The sequence below is a fragment of the Pan troglodytes genome, chromosome 17 (genome assembly GCF_028858775.2).
Source record: "Pan troglodytes isolate AG18354 chromosome 17, NHGRI_mPanTro3-v2.0_pri, whole genome shotgun sequence".
Lineage (NCBI taxonomy): Eukaryota > Metazoa > Chordata > Mammalia > Primates > Hominidae > Pan > Pan troglodytes.
The window spans coordinates 11480355-11506291 of NC_072415.2; the positions used below are offsets into that span (position 1 = coordinate 11480355).

At 38.3% G+C, this 25937-nt stretch overlaps 1 pseudogene; it reads left to right on the forward strand.

The window, feature by feature from the left end:
- Positions 1–23567: 23567 nt before the first annotated feature.
- Positions 23568–25937, forward strand: part of LOC107973371 (protein FRG1-like) — a 42132-nt pseudogene continuing 39762 nt past the window's right edge.

Consider the following 25937-nt stretch of genomic DNA (forward strand, 5'->3'; position numbering starts at 1 on the left):
TATATTTTCTGTGTGTATTAGTCAATGTTATATATTTACAAGGTAAATCCATAAAGCATACATTCTAGAATGCCCTAACTTATGTTCTTAAGAGATATGCTCCTTATAGCCTTCTTGGCACTCCTGAAGTGTCAAATATTTCCATTGAAGAAGGTTGCATATGGCTTCTGGGATGAAGTCTAGACAGGTTAGGATTATTTTTTGCTCCTTTTGCCCACACAGCACCCACTGTCTCCTCCCTTTGTTATTAGCCATTATCTGATACCCTAGATGAAGCCACCTTCTGTCCTTCAGTTTTGGCGTGGGGGCTGATTTCACCCCCAGTTTCAGGAATAAGCACAGGACAGCTACTAACAAGTATGTTGTTCACTCAAGGAAGAAACCCAGCTAAGGGAGAAAAGGGGGCTGAAATCCAGCCTACATGCTCTTCTCCAAGCCACATGCCCCGATACAGGGCTGCATCTAACTGGAGAAAGGGGAGCCATTTTCTAATACTTGCAAAGGCACTGTGTCGACAGTGGAAACCCTGTATGAGCTCGTGACACAGGCCTGGCCAATGAATATACTTCTAATCCTGGCACAGATGAAACTAGAGATGGACATGAAATCCAAGCCTCACACCCAAAGTCAATCTCTAGTCTCTTATTGAAACTATTAGAAGTGTTTCTGTTTTTGCTTTATTCTGGGACTGTGGAACTAAGGAAATGTACACTGGAGGAGTGATGATGGCCACATTGCAGCACAAAGGGAAAGCTTGTCTGAGAATAAAATCAATGGGGAAGAAAAAACAAGGAAGAGGAGAAGAGCCAAGCCCTGAGTCCCTACGTTCAGCCATTCTGAAGCTATACCCTGGATTTTTCCATTATACGAGTCCACAAATTAATTTTTTTTTTTGGCTTAGACCAGTTTGAGTTTGAATTCTATTATTTATAACCAAAGGAGTCCTACCATATTATCTTAGCCGGATTTTCATAAACACGGTACATGTTGATCAACAAACTTCCTAAATGTTTCACGTTCACTCCAAACAGGGAGGGGGAAAAATAAAGAAGAGGAAGAAAATGATTACTTATCATCCACAGTAGTCAAGGAAGCTGCAGAAGCATCAAGCAAAAGCAGCAGAAGTTAGCTTTGTACTCCCACAAACCCTGCTCTGAAGTACTCCTCCTAGTGGGCCACAGCAGAAACTGCATTTCTAAAATCTTTAAAAAGACAGAAAAGGAATCACCACTTACCCTGGGAACCCTAACAGAGGAGCAGGCCACATAGGAATATGTCCTATTGGTTTGAGGTCGATAAGTCCATTTTCAAAGCTTTAGTAATTCCAGAAACAAGAACATATTTATTTTACTTTGATCACACAATGCCTAGTTATATTAAAAGTAAGGAGACATTCAATAAATACCTTTTATGGAAATAAAAACAGACAATTTAGGAGAAAATTAACTATCAACGCATTTTCAAAGGTAAAGAAAAAAGAAATTATTCTGAACACACAAAACTATTTTATCAAATATCATGGTAAATTATCATTATATACTAAGCCACTTAATAAATTTCCAGAGATAGTTGGAAAGAGTTTCCACAATAGATTTTGTTTCACCCCAGGAAGAAGTTTCACAAAAAGTTAGTTACTTATCTCCATTTTTACTAGTACCAAACTAATCCTATGATTCTGAGTCAAATTACAAATAACGTCCACAGTTTTCTCCAGTGAGATCAGAGGAGATGCCTAAGTGGAGTGTGTTTTAATGTGAGGGGATAATTGGTTTATATTTTTCACTGAAAATAACAAATTCTAGACAACTTAAGCAAAACAGGAATTCAATGAAAGGATATTGAATAGTTCACAAAATCATTGAAGATGCTGGAGAAGCAAGGTAAGAACTGAGGGAAACTCAGCACAGCCAAGTTCATTCAATGAAAGCAGATCTTGGGATGCCACCACTAGGATGTTGTCATTTGACACTTGTCACCATGTAGCTGGGCTCTGCTGAACCTAGGCACTTGCTGCCACATTCCTGGACCTGCATCTCTGCTCAATTTCTCAGAATCATCTCTGATACTTTCAGGTCTTTTGCATCATTTCATCGGGTTCCAAGTTCTAATAAAGAGCCATCAGTTGGCTGGGCCTAGATATGTGCCCACACGTGAGTGGCCAAGAAACTGGAAAAAGGATCATGCACTCCCTTTCAGCTTTTGTAATGGAAGGTGGGGCCTGTCCTCATATTTTGCTTGGGGTTCAAAAAACTAGGAAGGGTGTTTTGTTGAAATGAAACCCAAAACTATAGCTATCCATTTATAGCACCTTATTTGTACAGGAAGAAACCATGAAACACAACGTATAAAAGTGCATGGGAGGTCTAAACATATGAGGGGGTTTTTGAGGAGAGAAAGATCATACTTGATTGGTGCTGTGGTTTCACTGTGCCTCCTCCGAGATTCAGCGTTGACAATGTGAGAGTGTTGAGGTGGAGCCTGCAGGAAGTGATGAGGCCATCAGGACTCCTACCTCAGGAATGGGTTTAGGAGCCCTCATGAAAGAGCTCCATGGAGGGAGTTCATCCCTCTTGCTCTCCCGCCTTCCACCATGTGAGGAAACAGTGTTCCTTGTCTCTGGAAGATGCAGCATCAAGACACCATCTTGAACGGAGAGAACAGCCCTTACCAGACATCAGACCTGCCAACGCCTTGATCTTGGACTTCCTAGTCTCCAGAACTGTGACAGATAAACGTCTGGTTTTCATAAGTTGCCTAGTCTGTGTTATTTAGTTATAAGAGCATAAATTGACTAAGACAATTGGAGATTAGAAAAAGTTTTTTGAAGTGGCATTTGAGAAGGGCTTGATAGATAAGATCTCTACAAATAGAAATAGAGAGATGGTTTCAAATCACCCAGGTGAAAGCAATAACATAGCCATGTTCAGTCTGAATGCAAAATGGAGATGGTAAAAAGTACATAGGATTCCACCACCAGTGGGAGGACAGAATTGTAATGTGGCAGCAATCTGTAAATATAATATTTATCACTCATTCACATTTATTTAGAGTCTAATGTGTTCTAGGCTCTGAAATTAAGCAAAGAAAATCTAGATATGCATAAGTCCAAGACTTTGCCTTTGTGACAGTCAAAATAATGACCCCATAAATATGTTCTAGTCCCTGGAATCTGTGACCATATTACTTTACATGAGGCAAAAGGGACTTTTGGAGATGTGATTAACCCTTGAGTTAGGGGGATTATCCTTGATTATCTTGGGGGCCAATCTAATTGCATGTGTCTATAAAATAAGAGAATCTTTCCTAGCTACAGTCAGAAGGTGATATGACTACAGAACAATGGTCACAGACATCCCACATTACTGGCTTTGAAGATGGAGGGATTGTCCCATGATCCAAGGAATAGGGACAGCATCTAAAAGTTGGAAAAGGAAATGGATTCTCTCTAGAGCCTCCAGAAAGCAATACAGCCCTGACAACACCTTGACTTAAGCCCAGTAAGACCACGGTCAGAGGTTTGCCCTACAGAACTATAGGGTCATAAGTCTTTGTTTTAAGCCACAAAATTGTGGTAATTTGTTAAGGCAGCAATAGAAAATTAATTTTAAGAACTTTATTATTTGGAAGATAGGCAGACCAGAAAATCCAAATTATAATATAATTCGATTACAACCTATGGAGATTTGCACTAGGTGTTTTAGAAAATAATTGAGTATTAACAAGACTAACAGAAGAAATGTTCTAAAATTTACACACTAAGTACATCACATTTTTCTAATGATCACGTTGATAGAGCAACTTAGAATCCATGGTTTTAATAAACCAACAGGCTTATATACATAAATATAAAAATATTATGTATATATATAATATATAATATATGGAATAGCCCCCTGGGCAGGGGCAACCCTGGGTCAAAGGGCGGCACTGTACTAGCAGCCCACACCCCACCTCACCCGCCTACCCTGAGCTGACTTGTCTGCTAAATGATAAATAAACCTGTCAACCTGTCTGGTTTAACTAAGAAGGGCCTGGATGCAACAAGCCTGAGGGCTGTGACTGGGGGAAGAGAGAGCACAGACGGAGCTCCTCCTGCTACTGCCACTGCCCGCCAACTGAAAACCACCAACTGAAGTTTGCTTAGATTCTCAGCCTACACCTTGTTCCCAACAAAACTCATGCAATACTTGGTCCCCCACTACAATCTCTGGAACAAAATATTCTAAGGATCTGCTTTTTGAGCTGCAACTTATCTTACTAAATTCCAAGAAGCTTATGTAAGAGAAAACCACCAGATAATACTAGATTTTCAATGTGATCATCATTGCTACTTTTAACTAGAAATTATCCAGTAAATGTATTGTGAACTGCTCTGTGACTATGCTGATTTATTTAGTCTTTCTGATCCTTGGTTTGATTATCTCAAATATATGAGTGTCACCAATTTTATAAAGTTGCTCTAAAAATTAAATGAAAGAAAAATAATCTTCCTTCTCCATATATTGAACACTTACAAAATTATAGGCATTGTGTCCAGGTTTTTACATACTTACCTGAGAGAAGTCTCCTGACACCCTGTCTTTTAAATTACAAGCATTTTGCCATGATTTTTACACATGTATGTTATGGAAGCCTCGTAACAATCACATCTTTTATAGATGAGCAAACTGAGCCTCAGACGAGTTAAAAACACATTCACCATCAAATCATAATGAGGGATGGAACTGGGATTCAAATCCGGTTCTCTCTGTTGCCAAAAATGGTGCAATTTAACGAGGACCAAGTTACGCCCAGAACATGGAGGGATCAAAACATGTGGATTCCCTTTTCTGGCCCCTCATGTGGGAATTTCAATAGCTTTCACTGCCTCAAAGCAATCCTAAACTCCCTCCCAGGTTGCCTTGCAATGGCCCCCTTATTCGTGGGGATGATTAGGAATCTGCATTTTTGGACCACAAGCATCTATAAAGAGTTGTGTTGATCAAGAAATAAAATTTACTAGGCCATAGGTTACTGTGAATTGTCTAGCTTCTCTGTAAAAAATAAAGGGGCTATTCCATGTAAAAAAATCACAGGATCCACTGAATCTGTGCAGAAAGACATAGAACTATACTGCAGGAGCATCTTACAGACAGCTGCGCCTGAAGACCAGCCGAAACACACAAAGCAAGAGCACCTCCAATGACCAAGTGTGGTGGCTCTTGCCTGTCATCCCAGCTGTGTGGGAGGCCAAGGTGGGTGAATCACTTGAGGCCAGGGGTTTGAGACCAGCTTGGGCAACACAGTGAGACCTTGTCCCTACAAAAAAATCATTTTTTATTATTAGAATCAAGAAGAGTACCTCTAACCCCTTGCTGTTGCTTTAGGGTAGAGAGCTCTGGTCTAGAACTCAAGTTATGAAACTGTGAGTCCCAGTGTAGCTACTTAAGTTTAAATACAAGAGCTGTCAGACATTTCCTCTACAGCAACGAAATCTGTAGCATCCATTTTGTACTTTGAAAACTTAGTTTTTGGCCAGCCTCTAGGAAGAAGAAGAGGGCCCAGAACTGGGCATATGGGTAGGGAGGGGAAAAGAAACCAGCTGGATGCAACAGGGAAAGACGAAGGGATGGAGACCCCAGGCAGAGCCAGTCCTCAGGTTTGGGGCCTGGGCCTAGGAAAGGAACTAAGTGAAGAAGGGAGGAGCCCCAGGCTGTGGATGTCTCTGGGGGAACCTTGGTTCAGCAACGGCCAGAGGAGCTCCTGAGGCCAAGAGGTATCTGTCGCCTCCCTACCTTTGGGCATCTTCTGGTCGCCAATGTGCTGCAGGTCATGGCTCCGGAATCAAATTGGGCTCAAATTGTGTGAGCTCCAACGCAGTGGAGCCTGGCCCTACTCCCACCTACACCTCGTGGATCTCAGAGCTGCAGGATGGCTCTGCACACCGCACCCTAAGCTGGCCTCGCTTGGGGCTGGCATTGGGGGACAGCATGTTCTGGGCGTCTCTGCTCCTTTCTGCTGGTGCCTGTGCCTGTGCTGGCTGCCCACTCATAGATATCAAAGCCACAGGACGGCCCCGCAGAACCCCTCCGCTGGCCCTGCAGGGGGCTGGCTTTGGTGCACATGCGACTGGTCATCGTGGTCCCCATGGAGCACTTCTGCTCTTCTCGAGGCAGCTTGGGCCTTCGCTTGCCCTCACGTCTGCAGAGCTGAGCACCTGCCCCCTCTCCCCAGGAAAGGCAACCAAATGCCACCAACTTAAAGCACGCACTGAAGGCCACCAACTGAAGGCCGGTTGCCCTGACAACCTGATGTGTCCTGCTTAGGAAGAACCAGTCAGGCCTTGAGTTCCTTCCACGCGCTGCCCTTCCATTTGTGACGTGGGAGTCCAGGCACTGGCTCACAAAGCCGCGCCCCCCAGCGACCCCGCCCCACCTTTCATTTATTGGTAACTGGTAGCAACTTTCAGGTTTCCTCACTGTGAATTATGAATATGAATTATGATGAAATTACTGTATCCTAATGTACCTCATGCACTATCTGACAGCCAAAGTCCCCTCTTCCCCCATGACCTCTGAGTGTTTTGGAAACTAGAAAGAAGATACATTTCTGCAGGTGCTTTCAGAAAAAAACGTTGCCACGATCTAAGGTTACTCTGTGATGTCAAGTCATATTTCATATGTCATACATATTCATATTTATATTCATAATTCAAAATGCACATATTCAATCAAATTAACAGTATTGAAAAGGAAATTTTCTAAAATTTATACATTAAGTACATTATATTTTTCTAATGATCACTTTGATAGAGCAAACTTAGAATCTATGGTTTCAACAAATGAAGAGGCTTATGCAAGAGAAAACCACCACCTAACACAAGATTTTCAATGTGATCATCATTGCTACTTTTCACTAGCAATTATCCAGTCAATATATTGTGAACTGCTTTGTGACTATGGTGATTTATTTAAACCTACTGATCCTTTGATTATCTCAAAAATATGAATAATACCAATTTTATAAACTTGTTCTAAAAATTAAATGAAAGAAAAATACTCCTCCTTCTCTATATATTGAAAACCTACAAAATTAGTAACATTGTGTCCAGATTTTTACACACTTACTTTATTGAAGCCTCATTACAATCCCATCTTTTAAATTACAGGGATTATTCCCAGATTTTTAAACACCTACCTTATGTAAGTCTCATAACAATCCCATCTTTTATAGATGAGCAAACTGAGGCGCAGACGAGTTTAAAACACAGTCATCATCAAATCATAATGAGTGATGGAACTGGGATTCAAATCCAGTTCTCTCTGACACCAAAGTGGTGCAATGTAATGAAGACGAAGTTATATCCAGCACATGGAGGGATCAAAACATGTGGATTCCATTTCTCTACTCTCTTACATGTGAATCTCAGTGGCTTTCACTGCCTCAGAACAATCCTAAGCTCCCTCCCAGGTTGCCTTGCAGAGGATCCCTTCTTTTTGGGGACGATTAGGAATCCGCATTTTTGGACCACAGGCATCTATAAAGAGTTGTGTTGATCAAGAAATAAAATTGTCTAGGCCATGAGTTCCTGTGAATTGTCTAGCTTCTCTGAAAAAAATAAATGGGCTATTCTCTTTATTTTTTGTTATTCCACTATTGACAACAGCCTAGAATCAACCTAAGTGTCCAAGAAGACTTGGTTTAACCCTGAGGATTACTAATGTTTTCACTGTGGTCATTGTGGTAGATTATATTACCATTCTCCCATTATCTGGTCTTCCTGCTGTAGTGGCCCTGTCTCCTAGAAGATTATACATTTCTGTCCTATTGAAGGAAGGGTCAGATTAAGACATGTGACCTGTTAGGCCAGTGAAATGCAGGTAGAAGTGGCATGTGTAACTTGCAAGCAGAAAATTTCCTTTTTCAAGGATCTGGGAGCCATCCCTTTCAAATGTAATCCTCCGGAAATATAATACCTTATTTCCCAGTCTCTAGGAGAGAGTAGGAGCCTAATCTTGCTCCAAGTTGTAAAAATTACCTTATATCATAAAGATAAAAGAAAGTTTATTTTTCCTTTGAGAAAAGACAGTTAGCAAAGACAGGTGGCCTATGATCGCCCCCTTACCCTCACTTTCAAAAACTCCACGGCCCTTTGTATCAGGTGAGCTGAGTTCAGACTAGGTCTGGCCTCTCTCCCGTATTGCAATAGCTTGAATAATATCTTCCTTACTTATTTAACTTTTTCCAGTGATTTTTTTCTTTGACACTTTCCTCCCTCTCTAAAACTTACATTGAAATTTTAGTAGGATTCAAGGCAGCCAATCTTGACCCTTGAATATATAAAAGAACCCTTTAAGATTAAAAAACCCATGTTATCTTCCATAAGTAATTTCTTCGGACTATTGCCTTATTAAAAGTTTCTAGTTCTTATTTTTGCATTGAAAAGGAGAATGATGATTTTTAAATAAGCTCCTACTCACTTTTAATTTCTACTATCACAGTTTTATTGTTTTTCATGGCAATAGATTCCTCTGGTTCAACAAGAAGGGCAAAACAAGGAAGTACAGAAACATCTCAATATATCTCAAGAAGTTATTTAACATGGACAGTGTCATTTAGTATCTTTAACATCCTTATCAAATGGATGCTATTATTATCTCCCTTTTACAGGATATTAAAACTTACATACTGTAAATAACCAGCTGAAAGTCATATAGCATGGAAAATACAATAAGCATACAAAGAAGCAAGGGCATTATAAGTGGAGGAGGGTGAAGGATTAAAAGGCTAAACTTAGTTTGGTTAAGAAAAAAGAAAACTAGGAGGTGGCAAACTCTTGTTGGAAAGGGGAAGGGTTTAGGCAGAGCAAGGTAGTGGAGTAGATCTCTCCAGTAATCATACCCCTATGGACACATCTGTATGAGCAACTATCCACATATGAAATTAACTTTACAAGAGCTAATGAACCCTGAATACATGAGTGAGTCTATGAAGCCCCTTTGGACTGCAAAGAGGAGTAAAACCATGCTTGGACAGTAAAGGAAACAGTACTCTGTGACTGTGATACTCCTCCCCCCGGACATAATGGTATTATATGCAGAAAGTCCTCCTGAACTCACAATTCTTACACTGAATAAAGTGAGCAGAAGTTGAATATTTTTTCCACCATACTGAGTGCCTTCACAGTAGACTCACTCCTGCATCAGCCTACAAGCAGCACCATGAGTGTCAACAGAGCTGAACCACCAGAGGCATGCTAGGGACATAGAGAAGGGATTGCGTTAGCAATACTTACTATATGAAACTTAGCAGTGGCTAGTCATTCCTACCAGAGGAAACATTATACCAGACAGGTTGTTTATGGGCACCACGCTGTGGGAAACTTGATACACAGACTGTCCAGATTTGATGGCCTGACTTGTTCTCCCCCTACAGACAGCAGTCTTTCTACAGATCACCCATGGGCCCATCCAGTTACATTGCATCAGTGGTGAAGCCCCATTGCAAGACTTATGTCTAAACTTTGCTTTGGGCACCTCCTAATGCTAAAATGGAATATAATGGAAATCCACACAGAATTTCTAAACAAACCCACTGAGAAACAGTCAAAAACAAACCCAGACTGAGAAGATTGAAATAAATATTTAATTCATCAATGTGTAGACAGAGATGTACATCTACAAAAATAAGAATAGCCTAGGAAAAACTGCCTCACCAAATGGAGAAAACAAGGTGTCAGCAACTGAACCTAAAGGCATGCAAATGAATGATGTGGCAGACAAAAAAATTCAAATAGCTGTTTTTTTAAAAAAGAAATCTGTGCACTTCAACAAAGTAAAGAGAAACAATATGGAAATTTATGAGAAATTCAACAAAGAATTTAAAATAATGGGAAAAAATCAAAAGGAAATCTTGGAGGTGGAAAGTTCAGTAAACAAACTGAAAAATGCACTACAGGACATCAAGAGCAGAACTGATCAAGTAGAAGAAAAAAAGCAGTGAGCTCAAAGACAGGATCCTTGAAAATACACTGTCAGAGTAGAAAAGAGAAAAAAATGAGAAGAAACGAAGAAAACTTATGAGATCCATGGGACACCATCAGAAAAACAAATCTACAATGTTAAAGTGGAACTAAGAATGAAAAAGAGAAGCTTATTCAGAGAAATAACAGACAACTTTTTAAACTTGGAGAAGGATTAAGATGTTTAGGATGGCCAAAGCTCACTAATCTGATTTAATCTGAATAAGACAACCACAAGACATATTATAATTAAACTTTCAAATGTCAAAAACAAAGAGTGGGTCCTGAAAGCACTAAGAAAAAGGAAGCATATAACACATAAGAGAATTCCAATGTGCCTGGCAGCAGGCTTCTCAGCAGAAACAATATGGGCCAGCAGAAAGTAGCATAATAGAATCAAGTGCTGAAGAAAAAAACTGTCAACCATGAATATACTTTCCAGCACAGCTCTCATTTAGAAATGAAGGAGAGGTTAAAACATTCTAAGACAAACAAAAGATGAAGGAATTCATTGTAACCATACCTGCCTTAAAAGAATGTTAAAGAACAGTCTTCAAACTGAAAGAAAAGGGCACTAATATGTAATACAAAAAATTGGAAGTTATAAATCTACAGGTAAAAATAAATATTCAGACAAATTCAGGATGCTCTAATATAGTAATAATTGAATGTAAAGCACTTACATGTTTTTAGTAAGAAGGTTAAAATACAAGGTTAAAACAAAAATAATAACAACTACAATAATTTGTTAAGAGATAAGTGATATAAAAGATGTAAATTAAGACATCAAAAATGCAAAATGTGGAGGAGTGATTGAGTTAAAGAGCAGAGTGATTGCTTTTCCCCATTTCTTATTATCAAAATTAAGTTGTTATCCATTCAAAATTACCTATTGAAACTATAAAATATTCTTCACATGCCTCATAGTAACCAAAAGGCAAACATTTTTATTAGATACACTAAAAATAAAAGAACAAGAAATAAAAACACACAGAGAAAATCACTTAACTACAAAGGAAGACAACAAAGGGACAAAAAGGTACAAAAATTCTAAAAGACAACAAGAAAACAGTATATGGCAGTACAAGTCCTTATCTATCAATAATTACCTTGAATGTGAATAGATTAAATTATCCAGTAAGAAGACAGAGAATGGGTAAATGGATTAAAAACAAGACCTAACTATATTCTTTCTACAAGAGACTCCCATCACCTGTAAATACACACATAAATTGAAAGTGATCAGATGGAAAAATATATTTTATGACAATGGAAATCAAAAGAATGCAGAAGTAGTTATATTTATATCAAATAAAATAGACTTCAAGTAAAAAAACTGTAAAGACAGACAAACAAGGCCATTATGTAATAATAAAGGGGTCAGTAGAACAAGAGAATACAATAATTGTAAATATATAATGCACTCAACATTGGAGAACCTAAATATATAAAGCAAACATTAATAGATCTAAAAGGAGAGACAAAAAACTGTACAATAATAGTAAGAAACCTCGACATCCCATTTTCAGCAATGAACAGATCATTGAGAGAGAATCTCAACAAAGAAACATTTAAACTGCACTCTAGATCAAAAGAACTTAACAGTTATTTACATAACATTTCATCCAACAATTGCATAATTCACTGTCTTTTCACCTGCATATGGAATATTGTCCATGATAGATATGTTAGAGCACAAAACAAGTCTTAGCTAATCAAAAAATCAAACCATATCACGTGTTTTTTTGACCATATGGAATAAAGCTAGACATAAACAACAGGAGGAACTTCAGAAATTGTGCAAATACATACAAATTAAACAACATATCCCTAAACAACCAATGGGTCAATGAAAAAAATTTAATTTTAAAACGTCTTAAGACAAATAAAAATGAAATCAGAACATATGAAAACTTATGAAATACAGCAAAACAGTTCTTAGAGGGAAGTTTATAGCAATACATTTCGACATCAATAAAGAAGAAAGATAATGAATAAAGCATCTAACAATGTATTTCAAGGAACTATAAAATCAAGAACAAACTAAGACCCAAATTAGCAAAAGAATATAAAGGTCAGAGCACAAATATAATAAATGAAGACAAAAAATACAAACGACTAATTAAATGAAGGAATCTTTTTTGAAAAGGTAAAATTGACAAATGTTTTGTCAGACTAAGAAAAAAAGAGAAAATTCACATAAAATCAGAGATGAAAAAGGATATACTATGATAGACTCTAGAGAAATATAAGGAATCGTAAGTACTACAAACAATTATATGCCAATAAATTGAAAAGCTTAGAAGAAATACGTATGCTCTGGACACATATAACCCATCAAAATTGAAGAAAGAAGAAGTAGAAAATGTGGACACACCAATGACAAATAATGAGATTGAAGGAGTGATTTAGGCTCTCAGTCAAGGAAAATCCAAAAGACTTCACACAGTAGCTCACATCTGTATTGTCACAGTTTAGGAGCCCAAGGCAGGAGAATCACTAGAGGCCAGGAGTTCAAGATTAGCCTGGGCAACACAATGAGACTCCATCTCTAAAAATACAAATAAAAATTCCCCAGATATAGTGGTGTGTACTTGTACTCAGGAGGCTGAGGCAGGAGGATCACTTAAGACCAGGAGTTTGAGGCTGCAGTCAGCTATGACTGCACCACTGTATGCCAGCCTCAGTGATAGAGTGAGACCCTGTCTCTAAAAAAATAGAGGAAGAAAGAAAAGTTCACGACTTGGTGGTTTTCGCTGACAAATTCTACAAAACATTTAAAAAACTTATACAAATTATTTACAAACTATTTCAAAAAAATGAAAAGGAGGGAACTCTTCCAAACTCATTCTATGAAGACAGCATTTCCTGATTCCAAAATGAGACAAGAACAGCAAATAAAAGAAAACTCCAGGCCAATATCATTGATAAACATAGATGCAAACATTCAAAGCCAGCAGTTCTAGCAATGATAATTCAAAAGCACATTAAAAAGATTATTCACCATAATCAAGTGGTATTTACCCAGGGAGGTAAGGATAGTCTAATACATGTAAATCAATAAAATGTGATACATAACATTAAACAAAGAAGGATAAAAAACATATAATCATTTCAATAGATGCAGAAAAAGCATTTGACAAAATTAGACATCCTTTTATGATAAAACCTTTTAACAAATTAGTTATTATAAAAGAACATAATAAAATAAAGACCATATGTGATAACCCACAGGCAACATTGTACTGAATGGTGAAAACTTGAGAGCTTTACCTCTAGGATCTGGAACAAGACAAGGATGTTCACTTTAATCACTTTTTTCAACATAGTACTGGAAGTCCTAGTCATAACAATTAGGTAAGATAAAGAAATAAAAGGCATCCAAATTGGAAAAAAAAGTCAAATTGTCCCTCTTTGCAGACGACATGATCATATATGTAAAAAACCCTAAATACGCCACTGAGAATCAGAAATAGTAAATGAATACAATAAGGTTTCAGGATACAAAATCTACATAAAAAATTGGTAACACCTCTATACATCAATAGCAGACTATCTGAAAAAGGAATCAAGAAAATAATCCCATTTAAAATAGCTATTAAAAAAACAAAATACCTACAAGTAAATTAAGCCATGGAAAGATGAAAATTATTAAACATTGATAAAAGCAATTTAAAAAATTAAAATAAATAGAAAGATATCCCATGTTCATGGACTAGAAGAATTAATATTGTTGAAATGACCATACTACTCAAATCAATCTATAAATCCAATATAATCTCTATCAAATTTCCAATTTCATTCTTCACAGATATTAAAAAATATCTTAAAATCCATGTGAAACTACAAAACACCCCAAATAGCCAAATAAATCTTAAGCAAAAAGAGCAATGTTAGAGGTATTACACTATCTAATTTCAAAATATATTACAAAGCTATCCGAACTAAAACAGCATGGTATTGGCATGAAAAAAGGTACGTAGACCAGTGGAACAAAAATAGAGAGCCCAGGCATAAATCCACATATGTACATGCAACTTATTTTTGACAAAGGTGCAAACATTCAATTGGGAAAAGACAGTCTTTTCAACAAATGGTGCTGGGAAAAGTGCATATCCACATACTAAAGAATGAAAGTAGACCCCTATCTCTCATCATATACAAAAATCAACTCAAAATAAATTAAATATTTAAATGTAAGACCCCAAACTATGAAACTAGTAGAAGAAAACGTAGGTGAAATGTTATATGTCATTGGTCTGGGCAAGGAATTTTTAGAAAAGACATCAAAATCCATGCACGACAAAAGCAAAAATAAACAAATGAGATTACACCAAATAAAAACTTCTGCACTGCATAGGAAACAATCATGAGAGTGAAGAGACAACCTACAAAACAGGAGAAAATATCTGCAAACTATTCACTTCACAAGGGGTTAATATCCCAAATTTATAGAAAACTCAAACAACTCAATAGCAAAAATACAAATAATTGGATTAGAAAATAGTCAAGACAGTTGAATAGACATTTCTCCAAATAAGACAAAAAAATCACCAACAGGTGTATGAAAAAATGCCCACCATCACTAATAATCAGAGAAATGGAAGTCAAATCCACAGTGAGATATCATCTCACCCTGCTTAGAATGCTTTTTATGAAAAAGTCAAAAAATAACAAACGCTGGCAAGGATGTGAAGAAAGGGGAATGTTCATACACTGTTGGTGGAAATGTAAATTAGAGCAATTGTTATGGAAAACAATATAACTTCCAAAAACATTAAAAATAGACTTATCATAAAATCCAGCAATCCCACTACTGGGTATATATTCAAAGAATATTAAATCAGTATGTCAAAGAGATTTCTGGACTCTCATGTTTTTTACAGCACTATTCACAATAGCCTAGAATCAACCTAAGTGTCCATCAATGAATGAATGGAGAAAGAAAATGTGGCATATATGCTGTATTTGGTCATTCTTGCATTGCAAGAATAAAGAAATACCTGAGATTGGATAATTTATAAGAAAAGAGACATAATTGGCTCCTGGTTCCATGGGCTGTACAGGGAGCATAATGCCAACATCTGCTTGACTAGTCAGGAAGCTTGGGAACTCGTTCACTATCATGAGGATAGCACCAAGCCATGAGGGATCCACCTCCATGACCCAAACACCCCCTACCAGGCCCCATCTCTAACAGTGGGGATTACAATATAACATGAGATAAGGGTCAGGACAAATATCCAAACTATAACATATGCACATTTGGCCATAATAAAGGGTAAAATCGTATCACTTGTGACAACATGAATGAGCATAGACGACATTGTGGTAAGTGAAATAAGCTAACTACGGTAAGACAAATATCACATGATCTCATTTATATGTGAAATCTACAAACACCGATCTAATAAAAAGTAGAAGAGTGGTTACCAGACTGGGAAAGATAGGGAGGAGAGGTTTTAACAATGTGTCATGTATCAAAATACCACATTGTACCCCATCAACATGTGAAATTATCATGTATCCACTTAATAAAAGAAAAGAAAAAAGAAAATGGAAGAGTCAAGATACTGAGGCACTGGAAGAGATAGAAGAGAAGGTGAATTGGCAGTAAGGAAGAGAGAGTCTGAAAGAGCATGTCACAGAGTGGAACATTAAAGTTTATAACATTAGAAATCAATTTTTAAGTTATTGAAAAGTTAAGTTTATAGCCATGAAAGTGAGTAGCTCAATTGAAGTGAAAGTAAAAGTCAATGAAAGATTAAATTAGAAGATATATTGCTTGGCATTCAGTAGTTACTTCAGAAATATTAATAAATCTTAAGAAAATTAAGAACACCAAAGCATTCATAGTGGGCCATTATCATAATACAAATTTATGTGGTAATATTTTATTCTTTCCAGTGAAGGGAGTAATTCAACAGTCTTGATTACAGGTTAGAAAATGATTTCTCCAGGTGTGACCCACTGACCACATTCATTGTATTTGAATTGCTTGAGCAATTTGTTTCAGGAGAAAATGGAAAGATTTTAAGATGGACCAACGAAATTACCACTGAGTGTCTTTAATGGAAACCTCAGCCTTGTCTAGAATAACCTGAGTTATCTGTTTCTATGGGGTCTCTGTGCCTTTTGTTTTCTTTGTTATTAGCAATTCTGTTAGTTGTAGATTACTGATAGTAATGCAAATATTCATGTTTATACATAGGCAAATGATTGATTTTGGTGGAAGTATAATTAATTTTCCTTTTTCCACCTTCCATCAAGAAGTCAGTTTTGAACCTATCAAGCAAATTTATTTCAGTGTTCCTTAGTGCCTAGATACGTGTGGCTCTTTTAATTTTCCATAAAACTCAGTATAACATCTTACTGGCTCCCTCATTAAATAAATGAGTTAAACAAAAATCTTAGACAAGTGTTCATTTTATATTTGTAAGTCATAATTTACCCTATTTTAAGCAATTTTCCTTTATCATTCCTAAAAATACAGATTCCTATGCCCCATGCTAGACCTATTGAATCAAAATCTCAGGCACAAGAATTTACATTGTTATTAAGCTTTTCAAGTGATTTTTAGGCATACTAAATTGTATTAACCATTACCATTCTAATTCTTTAAACTTGAATTATTGTATTTATAATCCCATCTTCATCAAAGTAAACTTTTGGTTAGCAAAAACGGTAGAAATCCCCTTATTCAATCAGATTGGGACCAGTAATAAACAGATTAATCACAAATTTAAGTTAGATGGAGGAATCATAAGACGTATTAGATGTAAGTCCTTAAAATTTAACTTTAATTTAAAAGACATGTGTAAATAAATTTGCCAGAATTTTGATGACAAGGTCAAAGCCTTGCACGGATTCAGAGTGGAGTTTCTTGTGGAAACTACGCCAATGATATGTTGTCATTGATTTCTTGTTCACTTTCTGTGAAGACAACTGGGGTAAAGCAATCTGAAATCCTAGATTACACAATTTTTCCCATTTGTTTCTAGTTGTCTTGCCAACAGTTAAGCTGACAGCAACTGTTTGAGTTTCTCATTTTTCCAACACATTTAGTTTATTTCTCAGAGAAACAACAATACTACTCTTGTTATACTCATTTTCTCAGTTTACGTAATATTTATTTATTTATTTATTTTGAGACGGAGTCTCGCTCCGTCACCCAGGCTGGAGTGCAGTAGTGCGATCTCTGCTCACCGCAAGCTCCGCCTCCCGGGTTCATGCCATTCTCCTGCCTCAGCCTCCCCAGTAGCTGGGAGTACAGGCACCCGCCACCACGCACAGCTAATTTTTTGTATTTTCAGTAGAGACGGGGTTTCATCAAGTTAGCCAGGATGGTCTTGATCTCCTGACCTAGTGATCCTCCCGTCTCAGCCTCTCAACATCATATTTAATTAAATTGCATAACTACAAGAACAAGAACAAATGGTGTAAACATATTTAGGAATGAACACAGCTTCCTCTTAGAAACTATACAATTTCTGTGATGGAAGGAGAAATGTACAGGCATTAAAAGTAGCTCAAAGGCTTTCAGTTTGCAGTGAACATCAGTCAATAAGTTGTACAGGGGTAAAAAAAAGTGCTGATTGTAAATCAGTTAAGTGGAGGTCAGTTAAGGCAGCATCCACTGTATCTTAATTTGTAAAGTGAATGTTCTAAAACTGGGTTCACTTTTGCTATAAAGGACCAGATGATAAATATTTTAGGCTTTGCAAACCATACGGTCTCTATAGCAACCATTCAACTCTACCATTGTAGCAGGAAAGCACCGTAGATCCATGGATGTGCTCCAATAAAACTTTATTAAAACAGGCAGCTGGTCTGAGGGCCATGTATATATCTTGCTGTTTTCATACAATTTTCTAAGTTAGTAGTTCCCTGCCTTTTTAACAATCAAGGATTACTTTTAATCCTCTCCTCTGATTTTATGTTTCAAAAGCCTTAAGAAAAAACCACAAAATATATTTATTTTGTAATTTTGGGGGGGTTCTTATTTTACTAATAAGTAATCAATGATATATAAAGGCTAACCATTAGGTCAGTATGAAATAATCAACATTATTAACTCTAATGACTTAGTTCTGGATAGAAATAAAAAGTATTCAACTATATATATATAACTTCAAACTTGTATAGCTTTTTCTGGTGTAAATATATAACTTTTCGAGATTTTTCAAGTATTAAATACAACTTTTGGGAATCCTCACACCTGGCTCCCTATGATGACATTCAAGAATTCCTTAGGATTCTGGGAATCTTAGAATGAAAGTCACTGCTCTGTAGGAATGAATGAATGAATGAATGAATGAATAAGAAAGGGAAGGAAGAAGAAAGAGCATGTCTACTAAATGTAAATTAATCATCAAGGAACGTTTATTTTATTAATAAATTTGTCAACTTTAGGTTGCCAAATCTAACAAGAGACCAACATGGCATTCATGGTGATCGTGTACACCTCTAGTCAAATTTTATTTTAGTTCATTGACTATACTATTAATGTCCTGAAATACTCAAAAATTCTGTCTTACTTCTGTGAATAATTCACTTATTAATCGCCCTATACACTACTTAATGAATGGAATGGTGCCTGGAATAAAGATAATTACAGGGCTAAAAGGGTTTTCTCTAGAGGCAGGTTATAGGATTTTTTTGTCTGACTGGAATAAAACAAAATTAATCAATATTTTCTGCAACCAGTGGCTTTTGACTTAGTCGTCTATTAATATCTATCAGTCACTATAACCTCAGTCCTGTTTCCTCCATTCTTCTTTTTGTTATCATAAAAACTGGTCCATTTTTTTCCTGTTAGATCTATATGTTTCTCCTCTTTTCTTTTCATCCAAACAACTGGTCATCAACTTAGTACAGATAGTGCAATTGATCCGAACCCTACAGAATTCACTGTTTCAATTTACATAACTTACATAACTGTCAAGCTGAAATCACTCTCAAATGTTTTTAATTCAAAATTTTAATTTCATTTAATCATATTTATTTATTCATTAATTTATTTATTTTGAAAATAATTTTAACTTGTATTTTACATTCAGGGGTACGTGTGCCAGTTTGTTACATGGGTATATCTCATATTGCTGAGTTTTGGGGTATGAATGTTCCCATCATCCAGATGCTGATTTGGTATGGTTTGACTCTGTGTCCCCACAAAAATCTCATGTTGAATTGTAATTCCCAATGTAGGGGGACTGACCTGGTGGGAGGTGATTAGCTCATGAGAGCAGATTTCCCCCTTACTGTTCTTAGATGGTTAGTGAGTTCTCATGAGATCTGATGGTTTCAACATATGGCACATCCCCCCTGGCTCATTTGTTCTCCTGCCACCATGGTAGAACGTGCCTTGCTTCCCCCTTCACCTTCTGCCATGATTATAAGTTTCCTGAAGCCTCCCAGCCATGCTTCCTGTACAGCCTGTGGAACTGTGAGTCAGTTAAACCTCTTTTCTTTATAAATTACCCAGCCTCAGGTAGTTTTATATAGCAGTGTGAGAACAGATTAATACATGAGCATATTACCCAATAGTTAGTTTGTCAAACCTTGCCTTCCTCCTTCTCCCCTCTAGTAGTCCTGGTGTTTATTCTTTCCATCTTTATGTCCATGAGTACCCAGTGTTTAGCTCCCACTTATAAGTGAGATCATGTGGTATTTCGTTTTGTATTCCTGCATTAATTTACTTAGGATAGGCCTTCAGCTGCATCCATGTTGCTTGAAAGGACATGATTTTGTTATTTTTATGGCTGCATAGTATTCCATGGTGTGTGAAATGGTTTGGAAGGTGGCCCCTATAAATCTCATGGTGAAATGTAATCCTCAGTGTTGGAGGTGGCGCCTGGTAGGAGGTGTTTGGGTCATGGGGGTGGATCTCTCATGGCCTGATGCCGTCCTTGTGATAGTGAATTCTTTCAAGATCTGGTTGTGTAAGGGTGTGTGGTACTTACCCCCACTCCCATTCTCTCTTGCTCCTGCTCTGGCCATGTGATGTACCTACTCCCTCTTGGCCTTCCATCATGAGTAAAAGCTCCCTGGAGACTCCACAGGCGCCATGCAGATGCTGTCACCATGCTTCCTGTACAGCCTGCAGAGCTATGAGCCAATTAAATCTCTTTTCCTTATAAATTACCAAGTCTCAGGTATTTCTTCATAGCAATGCAAGAATGGCCTAATAATACTAATGTGGATGTACCACATTTTATTGATCCAATCCACTGTTGATGGGCACCTAGGCTGACTCCATATCTTTGCTATTCTGAATAGTGTTGCGATGAACATGCAAGTGCGTATGTCTTTTTGGTAGAATAACTGACTTTCTTTGGGTCATATACCAGTAATGGAATTGTTGGCTTGAAAGGAATTTCTATTTTAAATTATCTAAGAAATTTCCAAACTGCTTTCAATAGTGGTTGAACTAATTTACATTCACATCAATTATGTGTAAATGTTCCCTTTTCTCCACAGCCTCCCAAGATCTGTTGTTTTTTGATTTTTTAATAGTAGCTATTCTGACTGGTGTAGGATGGTATCTCGTTTTGGTTTTGATCTGCATTTCTCTGATGATTAGTGATGTTAAGCCTAATCTTTGCCACCAGAAAACTGGGAAAATACAGTGTCGCTTGTCAAAATAAATTGTTTTACTTTGCTTTAAAAATAATCAATTGAGTAGTATATTTCTTCCAGCAAAATTAAGAAGTAAACATTTAGAAATGTACAGTACCTTGCTGTTAAGTCTTCGCACAAGTATACCAATCGAACATAAAGGCCACCTTAAACTTTCATTTGAAATGAAAGACAATTTTTAAGAGGTTAAGGGCTAGTAATTTGTTAAAGTCCTGAAGTTAAATTAGCTCAAGTAAATATAAAGACTTTCCTTTAATTAAAGCCTTTTAAATTAACACTTTAAAGCATAGTTGGTTTCTCCCTCAAATCTTGTCCAAAGCCACTGTTTACAACTCAGTATATCAAAGGTTTCAGACATGATTACGAAGTTCCCTCAACTTACAATGTGCTATTTGCAACCTTAGATGCTATCATTATGGCTTTTCTACCTTTTAGCAACAATAAGCACAACCTTCCCATTTCTCCCCAACCCTGACTTACCCCTCTTTGCATTTAATATATAATTTTTCTCAGAGTGTTCTTACACATCTTCAACTGTAAATATGACAAAAGCACACAGTATAGTACATGTGCCACATGTATAAATGTTGTATCTAGTCATACAATTTTCCTTTTAAAAAAGAAATATTTTATTTTCAAATAGCAAAGACTCTAGGAATCTTTTCTAGCTGCCAGTCATAAAAACATAAATTTCTGGTTAGATTCCCAAATTTGCCTGACCATAAGAAACACTTGTGGTACTTGTCAAACACGTGTATTCTGAGTCCCATCCGTGATCTCCTGAATCAGAATCAGCAGGTGAGAGGCCTGGGAATACACATTTTAAACAAACATCCACAGTGATTACGATTAGTCAAGCTTGAAAAAAATTTCACTACGATCATTATGACTGAATAACCTCACAAACATAGGAAAGTTACTGGAGAAAAATACGAGCAGAATTTCAGAATTCTGCCTTTGCTGAAAGTGTTTGTTCCCTCCTCCTCTACTCATCAAGACCTGACTGCTTATGTAACTCCCCCAAACCACCAACACCTGGTAGGAGTTGAAAATGATTTTTAATGAAGAAGAAAAGCTGATGTTTAATTTCAAAACTGACGGTGACAATAGAAGGGAGAGGCATGAATTTATATTGATTCTAACACAAAGCATTGTATTTGAGTCAACAAACGAAATTGGTTTCATTTTTATTTTTTGTAAGTTTTTGCCAAACTCTATGCATATATAGAGGCTGGGCAAGAAAGAAATCCAGAAATATGGCATAAGCCATCCTTATTTATTTCCCCATGCGACCAGCCAACAACTTCTTCACCTAGTCCCTGCTTCAAGCTGACTTTGTGTCTACTTCTCTATCGGAAACGGAGCTGCCCTAAAGACTGCCTCAATGTCAGTTACCCAGAGGCCTTTTTTCCATCTTGTGCTCCTAAACTTCTATGATATTAAATGATATTACCCTTTCTGGAAATTCTCCTTAGCTTTGATTTTATAATTTTACTCTGTTTCATTCCTTCTTTTATAGCCTTTCTTTTCTCTATCCCTTTACTGCAGACATGTTGTATGGCTTTGTTCTTGACCTTCTGATCTCTCCACATTCATTCCCTCAGAGCATGTATCCATTTTCTTGGTGTCGGCCTTCCTGACTATCTGATTATTACCATCATATAACGATGTTGGTGATGGGCATAGCTAACATATCCTAGGCATTTTCCATGTAGGTTATAATAAGCATACTATATAATTTGTACCATTTAATTCTTCAACCCTAAATGATACTATTATGAGCCACATTGTATGAGATGAGGAAACTGAGATTTTCATCAAAACCATGGAAAGCCAACGTGAGGAGCCCCTGTGTGTCTCCTTTGTTAATGCCTCTGGGCATCATGGCATGTGGATTGCCCTAGAATGGGGATTAGGAAGCGCAGCACTGTGAAAACACCAGAAAATACGTTATGATAGCGGGTAAGGATGCTCATCTCCGCACATTGAGATAGTTTTGTTTCTGAGTCAGGTTTGAGATGAGCCAATCCCATGGTGCCACCAGGGATCACGAATTTAATAAGATCTTCGTGGATGCTTGGAACCCAACTGGTCTCTGTTTTCTACTTTAGGGAAAGAGCCACAGCTTGAGTGGGGTGGTTTTGGTGTCACATACGCTATCAATAATACTCACCGTTTTGGTGTCACATACGCGATTAATAATACCCACCGCTGCAGAGGAATCACCGTGGACTACTCCTTGTTTCATCCCATGCTCTTGCGATGGATCCCTCTCACCTGTTTACTGATTTCATTCAAATTCTTCAGCGACCACAGGACCCCGACTTGCCTTCTCTATCCTGGTTCCCACCACTCTGCTTTACAGGCCTGGCCTGCTCGCGGCTCCTCACACCAGCGCTGCACGGCTCCCTCCACGCCTCTGCCCTGTTTCCTCCATCAGACAGGACTAGCTTCCTCCTTTTCTATCGGGCAAAAGCCTGCCCAGCGTTCAAGACCCTCCTCAGATGCCGCCTCCACGATTAGGTTTCTTCCTGACTCCTGAGCCTGTAACACGCGCCACCATAACTCTCCACCTCGGCCCACATTCCCACAGCACTCGCGACGTCCGCGGCCCTCAACATGGCGCTTCATTCTATTTTAGGGTATTTCCTGCTTGTTTCCTGCACACACAGTCGCGCGAGGCACATCCCCGAGTGACCCGCGCACGAGTGGCCCGCGCTTCCAGACGCGCCACCGCAGGCCAGGGAGGGCAGCCTGAGCCGCTTCCCGCCCCCGCGGGAACCTTCGCCAGCCCGCAGCTCTAGCGGGAGGCGGTTCCACAGCGCGCCCGACAGCCCCGCCACCGTCAGCACCTGCGCCTCGGGCGGGCTTTCCCCACGTCTGGGAGGCACGAATCCTCAGGGGCTCCTGGAGAGGGCGCCAGGGAGCAGATGCGTGCGGACACCTTTCGGCCCTCTGCAGCCGCCATAGCTCGCCGGCAGAAACTCGGAAGTGGAAATCTCAGTCATTCAGCGTTTGGGTGAAGACGGAGGCGGGTTCTGGACAGACGTACGCTGTCAGGGAGTGTTTACTTCGCCTCCACTTCTGTTCTTCCCCGCCGTGGTGCTGCTCCAGGTCACATACTCATCCTGAGCTGGCTTCAGCCTCTCCGCGCAGAAGTCTCCCGGAGCCATGGCCTAGTACTCTTATGTGAAGTCTACCAAGCTTGTGCTCAAGGGAACCGAGGTGAAGAGCTGGGTCCTGCAGCTCCGGCGGGAGCCTCCTCAGTTCTTTTCGGACGCACTCCACCCCCGCGAATCCGGTGGAAGCCGTGGTGCGGAGAGCCGGCTTCGTGGCCTCCCAGCCTTCGCTCTGACCCTGTCTGGGCTGGACGGAGGCCGGACCGCGGTTCCTGGCGCCTGTGCAGAGAGGGGCAGCCTCCCGCGCGGACGACCCTGGAAACAGGATAGAAGGGCGGGTGACCCGTGGCCCCGTACCCACGAGTTTGGGTCCCCTGAGGCATCTCTCCAGGCCTCTGCCTGGTGGGTCTGTGTTAGTCTGATCTTGTAGTTCATTATAATAACTTCCTTTATTAGGGATTATTCTTTTCTCTATTGTCTCTTCCTGGAAAAATTATTAATTTTTTTCAAAGCTAATATGTAGAGTGAAACCAGGATGAATCACACAGTGGTTGAGGTGTATATGGGCTTTGATAGGGATATGGGTTGGAACCTGCACTCTGTCATTTACTAATTTTGTAATTTGTGGCAAATTGGTCAATATGTCTGAACTTCCATTTACTCATTAAGAGATCAAGTATCTTTGAACCTCCGTTTACACATTTATACTTTCAGACCATTTTTTATACCTTTAGAAGACTGTGAGGATTAAATGAGAGAACATACATACAGTAAATAAATTGAGCCAAATATGAGGAGGAGGTTGTAGTGGTAATTTATTAGCTCTTTAGGAGAAAAATACCTGTGCATTCATATCCCCGCTTCTTTTTTAACTGGCAGATTTGCCTGAGGTTGACTGTACATACAAATATTGAGCATTTCCTCCTGGCCTCTGTGATAAACAGAGGTTTTGATATTGTTAGGCGAGATGGAAAGAAAGTATCAAGGAGTGAGCTGAAGCCACTGCCCTTGAGAACCCTCTCGAGGAGTCTGGCCTCATGAAGATGCCAGAATAAATGGCAGGTACATCCTGAATGAATGTGAGATTTTTACTCTGTGAATTTCCTGTGAGAAGTGGTGAGTTATCTTCTGAAAACTTTATGATGAAAATGCAGACAAGAGTGTCTTAAGATTATCGTAATAATCATAATTAATGCTTATATAGCACTTTCAGTCTGACCAGAAATTGTTGTAGGCACTTTGCACATTAACTTTTTTCAAATCGCTCTTGGGTTTTCATTTTTTTATTGCGATGTAATTCATAATTATAAAATTCACCCTTTTGTACTGTCAGTGGTTTTTAGTATATATTCAAGAGGTTCACCACTGTCTAGTTGCTCAGCATTTTCATCATCTCAGAATGAAATCTCTTCCTACCCATTAAAGCAGTCACATCCGATCTTCCCCCTCTCCTAGTCCTTGGCAACCACTAGTCTGCTATCTATGTGAAATTGCCTATTCTGAATATTTCCTAAGAAATCATGCAACATCTGGCCTTTTGTATCTGGCTTCTTTCACTTATAACATTCTTGAGGTCCATAATTGTTGTAGCACTTGTTCCTTTTTATGGCTGCGTAGTGTAATCCATTGTATGGATGTAATATTTTGTTCATCCATTCATCAGTTGATGAACATTTAGATTGTTTCCCCTTTTTGACTATTGTGACTAATGCGAGTGTGAATATTCTTATGTAAGTATTTTTGTGGGTGTATGTTTTCATTTCCCTTGGGTATACATACTTAGGAGTAAAATTGCTGGGTCATATGGTAACTCTTTAACTTTTTGAGGAACCCCAAACTGTTTACTGTAGATGCTGCACCATTTTACATTTCCACCAGCAATGTGTGAAGATACATATTACCTCTTAATCCCCACAATAGCCTTAAGAGTTGTTATCCTAATTTTTTAAGTGGGGAAACTGACTCACAGAGAGATTCAGTACCTTTTCCAAAAATTGCAGAGCTAAGAAGTGACAGAATCAGGATTTAAAATCTGGCAGTGTGGCTCTACAATCTGCTTTGAACTTTAACATAATATGTACAAAGCCGGAAGCAAATTCTCAGTACTGTATTTAAGAGGGCATAGCAATGTAAGTCTTCCTAAATCAATAATTTATAAATGAAACAACTTAAAAGACTTC